The sequence below is a fragment of the Hyaena hyaena genome, unplaced genomic scaffold, assembly GCF_003009895.1.
Source record: "Hyaena hyaena isolate Hyena2069 unplaced genomic scaffold, ASM300989v1 scaffold_180, whole genome shotgun sequence".
Taxonomy (NCBI): domain Eukaryota; kingdom Metazoa; phylum Chordata; class Mammalia; order Carnivora; family Hyaenidae; genus Hyaena; species Hyaena hyaena.
Window position 1 is genome coordinate 1,821,039 of NW_024080811.1, and position 8,583 is coordinate 1,829,621.

At 53.1% G+C, this 8,583-nt stretch overlaps 1 protein-coding gene across 2 annotated transcripts in view; it reads right to left on the bottom strand.

Annotated features, from left to right (window-relative positions):
• SEMA5B (semaphorin 5B) overlaps nucleotides 1–7,930 on the bottom strand; it is a 121,089-nt gene extending 113,159 nt beyond the window's left edge. The window contains exon 1 of one of the 2 annotated variants that reach the window (XM_039240663.1): nucleotides 7,668–7,930. The gene's annotated coding sequence lies outside the window, so the exon portion shown is untranslated. The remainder of the gene's footprint in view (nucleotides 1–7,667) is intronic. The other variant, XM_039240665.1, reaches the window with a different exon arrangement.
• Between the last annotated feature and the right edge of the window lie 653 nt (nucleotides 7,931–8,583).

Here is an 8,583-nt window from a genome sequence, read left to right on the forward strand (position 1 = left end):
AAATGGGTTATTTTTTCAGTTCTGAATATGAAATTTTTTTACTGCTACAGGAAGTCCGTCAAAAACTGTCCATGTTAAAAAGAAGCATAAATATTCCACTTCTAGCAATCTGTTCTGAAATAATCACCTCTAGGCACAAAGATTTGTATACAAGGATGTTCACCGCAGCATTATTTATAATAGTAAAATGTGGTTGGACAGCCTAGATGTCCAATCCCCAGAGGATTTGTTAAATAAATCATGGCACATCCATATGATGGAGTACTGGTGGCCATTAAAAAGCCCATTTGAGAAGAATACTTCAGACCTAGGAAAATTATCACAATATGTTTTTAAATGAAAAAGGCTGCTTACAAACAATACAAGCAATACAATCACAATTTTGTTACATATGTATCTAGAAGGAAAAAAGCAACAATAAATGCTTTTTAAGAAGAAATGACCACAAAGAAGTTACACTAGATGTGTGCTCCCACAATCAGCTTATAATAGAAAGGCATTACATTCAGAACACAGGAACACAAACAGTAGCTATGATCTGAATGCCAGTAGCTGTAGCTGGTAACTACTAGAAAGGACCTGGCTGTTTTGAAGGGCTGAGGGCAAAGAGATTCGGCATGCCATGCCATTGGCGTGAGGCCAGGGGGAGCAGAAGAAAGATTTAGGTCAGCGGCTCTCAACTATAGCTGCATATTAGAAGCACAAAAAAAAAAAAAAAATCCGTTGCTCAGGCTCCACACTCAGGAACTTAGACTTAATTAAAGGAGCTGGTCATCTATAGTTTGTTAAAGCTCTCCAGGTGAGTCTAACAGAAATCAGTGAATTCGTGTTGAACTGGGCCAAGCTACTGTTACCTGAATACAGAGGTCACTGGAGCCTTGCTCTCCGGACTGGGCCCCGTATGTCAAGAGAGACAAACTCTGCAAGCTGGAGAGATGCTGAAAGAGGGCAAGGCCACCTGCTTGGCCTGGTTTATGCAGGAAAACGACCCTCAGCCTTGAGGGGCTTTCACAGAAGTGCTCCTTGGAGCTGGGCTATTTGGGAGTTTTTGCCACAAGAGTACTGCTCTCCACTGAGGCTCCAGATGGGGCCCAGGTTACCAGCTGACTCCATAAACTTCAAGTACAGGTGGCTTTACAAACAGGAGAGGGGAAGGAAACCAAGATCCTGGGAAAGCTATAGGGACCTGACTCTGCAGAAGCCAGAGCTGGTCTAGTGGTATTTTCCTCTTCTGTCCTGCTTTCAGGCAGAAACACACCCTGGTCAAGAGAGCAATGTGTAGACCTTAAAGGCAGTCTGTTCTAGGTGGATGAGGCCTCTCAGAGGGCTCCTGGTTTCCTCCAGGCACCTTAAGGGAAGAGGAGCAGAGGGAACAAGCTGCTAGAAACAAAAGTTTGTATTAAATGATAAGATCTCCCCCAGCTTCTTGATACAGGTATAGAGTTACCCAAGGCACCAAAACAAGGGAAAGAACAGGCTTGGGTCGGGTGCTTTACACACTGGATCCATCCATCCCTGAATAATTAAGAGCCAACTGCAGCTCTTTTGTGCTCCTTGAAGGGGAGTTTTGGGGGCCCCCAGGACAATGACTAGGACAGTATGGAGGGAGTTTTATCTCAGGTGGAACAGTGGGGTTGACAGATAGGGACAGATCTAAATTGCCACCCCACCAGCCATTTCCCTGAAATTGTCTCCCTAGGGACAGAATTACATCAACTCCGGCAGAAGAACAGAGCTGCAGATAATCCAAAATGTTGGATGATCAAACCCTAACGGAGCTTTGCAATGCATTGCATCTGTTTGTAAGTAGATGGATGGATGTGAGCATATTCACACACACACACACACACACACACACACACACACACACACACACATCTACTATGTAGCAGATTGACCTTCCAGATGATGTTTGGCTCAGGCAGAGGCTAGAAGGAGAATGAATGCACTCTCTGAAGCTACGGGCAGTCAGGTGGCTTACCAGAAGTGGGGCTGGAGAGAACTAGAAACTGGTCTTAGACTAAACATTCTCCACAATTGATCCACAAAAAAGGAGATTTTCCTGGAAAATCAAGAAGTGACTGTAATCTCCATCCAAGAGTGCCAACCTCAAGGGCCAGAAATCGTCTTAGGGTTCATCTAACTACCTCATTTTCACAGATGGGGAATCTAGGTCTGGCAGAAACTCTCAAGTGGGGCAGACTCCCTCATTTCTAACCCAGCCTCCTCATTGGGGAATTTAAAACCTATCTGCTTCAATTTGATCCTCGGGGGGCTGACAGAGCAGATGGTCACCAGTCTTCTCCAGTACCAACCCTTCCTATTGTAGAAGGGGCCAGCCAGAGACAGTCTTGGTTCAAACGCAAAGATATTCTGATAATATCGACAAGGCTTCAAATTCAAACGAATTCCAGGTGCAAGTCTGATTAAGTCATCCTTATTAAGGCAAATCAATGAGGGCAGTGTCATGGCGCAGCTCGGCACACACACCATTGCCTATGAAGCTTTCATTTGCTCAGGAACAGCCCCACGGAATCGTCCTTCTGTTTCAAGTCAGATTGGAGGAGGAGGAACAGCCCAACTGTTGGGAAGTGTGTTCAAGGTCAAACTCTCCAGAGCCTGGTCTTCCACACAAGGGCCCCTCCTCCTGCTTTCCCCATTGTGCCCAGCAGCAAATTGGAAAGGAAACCACTTTCTTTTTTTCCATTCTAAAGCTACCAAGTGTAGTCATTTCTCATTGGTGAGCCCTTGACTAATGTCAGGATTAAAGAGTGCAATCTGCAAGGCTTGGTTTTCATCTCTCATGCTCACTAAAGCAAAACACTAGAGCAGAAGGGAGGGAAAGTGGTGTGGCAGAGCCAAGGAACATTCAGCACCCTGCTTCCCTTTTAGAACCTTACTCCCGGCTGGAATTCGCCCTTCTACTTTCTAGCATTCAAACCTGTTATTAGGGACATTTTTTCAGAAAGAAAACCTTGGGGGAGAATGCTCCATCTGAGACAAAGAAAGGCATACGCAAAGATCCCCTTCCAGATTACCCATCATTGAGCCGTCTCTTCAGCTAAAGCACATGTTATCAAACCAAAAGTCAGAGAGAAGGGGGTTCACAACAGTATAGCACTGTGCACTCCAGGTGTGGTCCACACAAACTGTAAGAAGGGCTCAATTTGGTCAATTCGATGAAACTCCATTAGTCAAGCCACTTGCTTTGGCTTCTTTTCATACATTTAAGACCAAGTTAGTTAAGCTTTGTCATAGATTTAGACCAACTTAATGGGGTCTGAACTCAAATGCAAAGATCTGAATGTGAAGAAAATTCATTTATTAGAGGTGACTATCTCCAACACACACACATACACACACACACCAATCAGTGAAGACAGGCTAGTGATCTAGGTGACTGGATGAGGCAAAGGATGGTCCCAGAACCCACTGGGGTTCAGACCCTGAAGAATAAATAACCAGCACTTCCTCCCTATAGTTCTCATCTCCAGATCTTCAGATGCCTGGCTTTGCCTCTGTGCACACCACAGGCACAAGGTAGTTGTTCAGCCCCACTCAATGAGTGGGCAATCTGAAGAAACTAGGGAAGATCTGAGGGGGCGAAATCCTAGCCTTCTCAGCCGTCCCCACAAACCCAGGACTCTAAGTCCTTCAGACAAGTCCACATTAGCTGTCAGATCCCCCAGACAAACCCCAAGGGAAAAGAAAATCTTCACAGGAAATTCCACCACTGAAGTTAAGGTAATGCTAGTAATTGTGTTCTCCCTGTCATACCAGTCAGAGACATGTCTTGTTTATTGCTATGTCCATAGCTTCCAGCACAGTGCCTGGCACACAGTAGGTGCTTAGTAATAAATGGTGAACACAAGAGTTCACTACCGTTGTTGGTCTCATCTACCGTGTACCTAGGCAAAGACAAAGCGAACACTTGCGGATCTTGGGGAACACCTTGCAGCCTGGGATGTGGGTCTCAGCCCTGTAACATTTCAGGCTTCCATGGTAGCACTTTTAATTAAGTATCTGTCCTTTGCCCTCTGTGCCCATTCTATCACCTCAGTCCTCAATGAAAGTAGTAAATTGGTTGATTATGTGGTAGTGATCTGAGTTGCTACCTTGTTGACTTTCCCTGTGGGATATAAGAGGGTTACCAAGATTAAGAACAAGAGTGTCTGGGCACCTGGGTGCCTCAGTCGGTTGAGCATACAACTCCTGATTTTGGCTTAGGTCATGATCCCAGGTTGTGAGATCAAGCCCTGTCTTGGGTTCCACACTGAGCATGGAGACTGCTTAAGATTCTTTCTCTCTCTCTCTCTCTTTTCTCTTTCACTCTGCCTCTCTCCCTCACTCATGTGCATGCTCTCTTTAAAAAAAAGAGTGTCATGATCAATGCTCAAAATAATTGGACCCAACAGCATCGTCTTCCCAAATGTACACACTCTACCTACTCGTCTTCAGCCTTGTCAGGCTAATCCTCCATAAATGTCTGCCATCCCTCTCCCCCTTGCTGGGGCTCTCCTTCCCCTTTTTAGATCCACACTCAGAGCTCAGGGCTTTCTGGGTAATCCTTGAGATCCCTGAACATCCTATGTGAGCTTCTAGTCTTTTCTCATCTAACGGCTGTAAAGGGTTTTACCACATTAGAGGAAGCAAAATGTCATGGTTGGATTTTCTCCTTTTTTTTTTTTTTTCAGAGAACAAAGTTGGCTTACACTCACTGAGTTCCTGGGCCACTGGGGAGGGAGAGGGAAGGGACCTGAGTTCCAGTCCTGGCTCTACATCTAGAACCTTGAATCAGCAGATGTGAAAGGCTCAGATGTATGTAAGACAGATAACTCCGTGACCTCAAGGAATTCATCATCTGAAGAACTCACCATAGCATCCCAAGGTTCTGGGAGACATGATAACACCTACACACAGAGAGATAATGTTTCTTAGGATCTTAAGTTCTTTATCTGTAAATATAGGGGGTCAGGCTGCTCAAAGGCAGCACTTTGGTTTGGCTTGGATCATTTCATCTGGCCAGATTGACTTTGAACATCCAGTTGTCCAGCCATTCTAACTAACTGCCTGTTCAACACCTTGTTACCTGCTTGCCCTCTGCAGGCATTGGAGTCTGTGACTTCCCTAACAGGGACAATCTCTAAGCCATCTTCCAGTTTGGAGCCTCAATAAGAAGTAACGAACTGAGTGGTTTTCAAATAAGCCAGGAAGGGTACACCCAGACAGAAAAACCTATGCAATTCCACCAGTCCCAAACGGGACGTGGCAATCCACAGAGCAAGGCTGCACCTCTCGGCTTCTTTGCCTTCCTGGTCTGGCTCTAGGAGAAGTGGAAAGGGAGCCCCTTCCTGGCCTTCCCTTCTCTCTCCAATCCTCCTTTACAGACAGCTGGCGGGCAGCGGCGCAAGTCAACAAGCCCAGCTCTCAGTCCCACCTGAGTCACAGAGGTCTCTTCAAACCGTCCTCTCCCAAGCCCCAGGTCACCATGGGGCACCAAGCTCTTGCTATTTTGTACTGCCTCTGCATTTCCCCATTCATGTTCTCCCTTCCAAACACACACACAAGTGTCTTCTTTAGATCAAATTGGTGAATTTAGCCGCCTCTCTGGTCACGGGCTCAGCCCTGTATGCCTTTGTATCTACCCGCATCTAGCCGGGTGCATTGAACATAGTAGGCACTTAAAAAGTGTTTGATGTCCAAGTGACAATAATGCTGGCTATGGTCGGGTCTGGAGGACAAAGGCTCTGGCACGACTCCCTGGAAAGAGAAAAGAGGTGAAGGTCTGCCCCTCCCTCCACACGAACTGGTGCTGGCAGCTGCTGAAATCAGGAGAGGAGCTGCCCTCCCACCTACACACACTTGCCTAACCTGGCACTGCAGGAGGCAGCCCCCATTGCTGAGCAGGTCTCCCAAAAACAATCCTCACTGTCCTCTGGGTGACCAAGTGGCAAACTCCTTCTCTCTTTGACATTTTATGGCCCTTCCTCCACGGTTGGGAGTCTACATTTGGGGCAGGGTACTGGTGGATTTTCTCCAACTGCCTCTTAAATCAGTCTCCCACCCCACCCCTTCCCAGATGTGAGGTCCAGTTCTCGGCTCAAGTCCCCCCCACCCCGCCCCTTTCTCAAGGTCACCTGTCTAGGCTCAGAAAAGGTAAGAGGTCACTTTTAAACGTCAAGAAGAAATGGGGGGGCGGGGGAGGGGTAAGTGAGGGGAAAGAATGGGAAAGGAGAGGCTATATATAAGACAAGGGAGAGTGGGGGTGGGGAGGACCGAGGGGCAGGCGTGGAGGGCGCTTGAGAGAGGCGCCGAGGCTTTCAGAGAGAGCAGAGTGAGGCCAAACTGGGAGGGTGGGGAGAATAGGAAGCGGGGTGACTGAGAAATGTGGAAGGAGATTCGAATCGCTCGGGGACGAAGGAAAAAGATGAGGGTTGGGGCAGAGAAGGTAGGATCGCGGTGGGGTCTAGACACAGGCAGCCTCCAAGCCTCCAACCCCAGTTGCGTTTGCTCAGGCACAGGACCAGGAAGGAGCGCGTCCCGAGGGCGGGCAGCCCTTTCCCAGCTCCTGCTCTCATCCCCGCCGCGGAAAGCCTGGAGGGCGTCGCGGGGGTGGCGGCAGAGACCGGCGGCTACCCGTCCCCATCCGGCTCGGGGCCCACTCCAGCCCGACACGGCGGGGCTTGCGAGATGACCTGAAGACTGGGCACAGGGGGAGGCAAGAAGGGCGCTTCAGGTGGCTCCTCCTCGTTGTTTAAAGTTTGCGGCAGGCGGAGGAGCCAGCTCCGTCTTCCCCTGGCCGCCGGCTCGCGGCTCTGCACCGCGGGGTCGCCTCCTCCCTCGGCGTGTCCTCCCGCCACTTCCCTGCCGGCTCCCGCCCGCGCGGGTCCCAGATCCCCTCTCCTGTCTCCATCCCTCCCTGTGCCCGAGCGCCCCCCGCTCCCTCCCTCCGCGCTGGATCTCCCGCACGACGTGAGCGGAAAGTGAATGCGCGGCCCCAACCACAAAGACGAATTACCATGAGAAAAATAAATCAGGGAATCGCCGTCCGCGTCCCCGGTTCCCGCCGCCGCACCCTTCTCGGCCCTCCGAGGCGGGAGCGCCGGACCCCCGGGCCGCCGCGTCTGGGGCCTGGCGGCGCACGGTCCCGGCTCCGCGGGGCCCTGCGCGGGCAGGGGGTCCGGGAGGGGCGGGTGGGGGCCGGGCAGGCGGGAATCCCGCGAGCGCGAGATTTCACACTCCGCGCGGGCCACGCGCTCCCACGCGCCTCGCCGCCCGCACTCTCCTTCCAGCCGGTTTACTCGTCGGCCCTCCGTGAGCCTCCGGCGCGGCGCCGGTCTCAGCCGCTCTGTCCCGCGCTCTCTCAGCCTTTCATTCGTCCGTCCCCTCCTCCAGGCCCGGGCCGCGGGGCCCCATCCGCGCTGCTGCCCAGACGCACCGGCCGCGCGGCCCGGCCAGGGCCCCGCACCGCCGGGACCCGGAGCGGGCGGGCGGCGGGAAAGCGGCAGCGCGGAGGGCGAGGAAGCCCGGGGACCCCCTTCTCCCCCACCTGGTTCCAGCTTGCTAGCGGTTCCGGGCCCCTACCCCTCCGCCCAGCGAGTTGCTGAAGTTTGCAACTTGCAGCCCAAGCCGGCGCGGGGGAAACGCCCGGGGCTGCCGGGACTCACCTCCGGGCTGCGGGCACAGGTGCCCGGCTCGCGGCGGCTCCCGGCTCGCGGCGGCACGGAGCCGCGGAAGCGAACCAAGAAGGCTGGCGGCCGGTCTGGGAATGGGGCGGCCGCTCAGGAACGGCCCCCCGCCCTGGGCTCGGCGCTCCGGTGCAGTCCCGACCCGGGGCCCGCGCCCGCTGCGCTCAGGCTCCCCCAGCAGCCGCGGGACGCGCGGCCGACCCGCCCGGCTCCGTGGAGCTGGGCTCTGGCGGCAGTCCCCGCGCTCCAACTAGCTCCCGACCCGGAGCGCGGGTGAGAACGGGGAGGAGACGGAGGGAGCCGGAGGAGGGAGGGAGAGGCGGTGGGGGAGGAGTTGGGAGAGAGCGGAGAGAAGGAGGGAGCGGGAGCGAAAAGGAGGAGGGGGTTGGAGAGGACCTGCCGCGGCCGGCGCTTCACCCGCCAGCCCCGAGGCGCGCAGAAAAGCGCGAGGGGGCGCCCTGCATCTCAATGTCCCCGGGCTCGGCCCGACTCCCGCCCCAGGCCTGCCTCGTGTGTGTCACCCAGTGGGTCGACACCAGTCCCGCTCCGCAGCCGGCATTCGAAGGACGAGACCCAGGTCCTCCTGAGCACTTGCTACCTTTTGCCACCTCCTTCCTTACTGACCTCGGTGACCCCGTCTCGAACCTGACTTCCTCCCCGGGCGTCAGCCCACCAGAAGCCTACCCACCCCACCAACCGTTGGCCCCTAAGAAAAGTCTCCCTGCCCCCCCGCCCCGCCCCCCGCTCCCAAATTCTCCAGCCCTATTAGCTAGGGACGATCTTCCTGCCTGTGGATTTAACGGGGGAAACAATCGCGTACAAAATAAGGGAAATTTGGTATAAACTGCAGTCGAAGACGAGGCTGCTGGGCTGGACTGGAAAGCCAGAACTGGCT